Here is a 2,328-nt window from a genome sequence, read left to right as displayed (position 1 = left end):
GCCGGGATGGGTCCGCGGAAGCGGACGGCCTGCTGCGCCATCCTGCAACACGCACACAACAAACGGGTGTCGTGGGACGGAAAAACAAAGAAAGAAACAACAACCCCAAAAGGAGCGATCGCGGAGTCGGGAACCACCCCGACGGGATTTGGAGAGACACACGTACGAGTTGAATCTGTTCCGTACCCGCGCTCGCGACTCACGGCTCAAACTAATCGATTACGACTCACTGACATCCATCAGAAAACGGGCAAAACACGTTGAGGATGCCTGAAAAGGTCTCCTTTTGGAAAAAGGCTGAAAAGCGAGCATTTCAACAATTGGGCCGTCGCCACGTCATCTCATCAAGGGTGAAAACAGCCGTCGTTTCATTTGGTCATCGATCAGTTGTCGATTGGTCAGAGGTACAACATCGTCGTCAATCGTTAACTTCAAGGAGAAGCAGCGGCATGCGCTCGTGCAGTCCACTTCGCGTTCAATGTCGACTTTGGCCCATTTTGCCCATTTTGGCCCACTGTTGATTTGAGTGCGACAGAGCATCATTTTGTCTTTCGGAGATGAATATTTCTGGAAAGGGGTTTGCACTAGGGCTCGTAGCTTCAGCCAAACCGACTCCATTTTCGCCTCAATTTCAAATGAGTACGTCTTAGGCAAGAATTCCCTCTTGCGAGGATGGAGAAGCGAAACACTGAAGTTTTGAGATTTGGCATGGCGTGCTTTAAAAGAGATGCACTTGGCGCGTTGTGGGCGGTCGACTGCATTTCCAAAAATCCAAAATCCAATGAAATGGTTTTTGTTTGTCCGTGACCCGCGGCTCTCGGGAAGTGCGTCGTTGGGTGAGTGCAACGCTGCCACTCCAAGTTGAAGCGCGTGCTGCCGGTGAAGGGCAAACGATTGTTTTGGACTTGCTTGCTTGTTTGTTTTCTTTTCGGGCGCGGGTGCCTCGAAAACGCCAAACTCACCGCTGGAGTGCAGCCAATTGCGGCTGCCTGGGCTAACTAACGCCAGCTAGCAGGCTAACTTGGGAACGCGACCGATTGTGCTTGCCACAGACGAGCGCCCGTCGTGAGCGGGGAAGCAAAAAAAAAGCATTCAAATCAGTGCAGTGGAAGGCACAAGTTTTTGTCCGGAGGTTTACCGCGTGCGCCGAGGCTAGCCACGACTAGCCGCTAAGCCGAATGCGCGTTAGCTTCCGAGGCTACATCCGCAAAGGTTGCGGCTGCCTTTCACGCATTCCGGCTGCAAAAGAGCCGCTCGGCAAGTTGATTCTACAACGGCGACACGCGGCGGCCACGTCGCTCCAACCACTCGACTCGGTCATTTTTCTGACCTGTTGTCGCCGAATCCGATCGCTTCGCTCTCTGCCTGCTCCGCCATTACAGGAAAATGCAAGCAGCCTCTTCCTGGAAACGCCCCGAAATCCCTTCCTCGATTTCCATTCGACGGAGCGCGCCGTCAATCGCGTGCCGCTTGACCTCCGATTGGTCGCGTCGCCTCCAATGGGGCGCCGCGTCTTTGTTCGCTCACAATAACACCCGCGCGCTCATTGGCTAATTTCTCCCCATTCGCGCACTCGCGTGGACTTCTTTTGGGTCCGGTTTGTGTTGCGCTGCGCCGGGTTCGGTTGTTGAACGGTCGCGTCGCACAGAAAGTGAATGGTCATTTCCCCCAAAGGGCAAAAGTACTGACACTTTGTGCCGAACAAGTACACGCGACTCGCACTCAAGCCAACCAACCCCATCTTGCACAGTCATACATGGCAATGGCGAGTGATGAAAAAAGCGGAAGGGGCGCGGCCTGGACGGGGGCGTGGTTACTTACAAAAGTGGCACTAAACATGCTGAAGATGAAGTGTATTAAATTTACACAGTTTGAAAATTGAACAGAAAAAAATCCCAAGATCGCCACTATTCTTTCAAGTGAAAATTTGTGCAATTTTGCCTATGCATTCCTGGTGAGCACCAATATGTAACTCCAAATTTGCTGCTAAAAATAAAAACAAAAAAAGAAAACACATCCCCTGCCATATTTAAGATTTGTTCATGACTTGTATTCATAAAGTGTTGTGTAAATGTGATAAAAAGCTGTTGATTCTTACCTCATACAGTGATAGTGAATATTTATTATGCATACAATTTATTATGCATAACCGTGCTTTATTATCCAAGACAAAACGTGAATTATCAATATGAATATAAAACGCAAATAAAAACAAATAAATGTTATCATGCTGTTGCTACAAATGCATACCAAATAAAAGTGAAAATATCATCCTCGTATATTTGAATAAAAAAGTATATACCTCGGAGTGTACCTGTCTATCGGCGA

This window comes from Hippocampus comes, unplaced genomic scaffold (genome assembly GCF_001891065.2).
Source record: "Hippocampus comes isolate QL1 unplaced genomic scaffold, H_comes_QL1_v1.1 scaffold22, whole genome shotgun sequence".
In the NCBI taxonomy this organism is placed as follows: Eukaryota; Metazoa; Chordata; class Actinopteri; order Syngnathiformes; family Syngnathidae; genus Hippocampus; species Hippocampus comes.
This window is presented reverse-complemented; position numbering follows the sequence as displayed.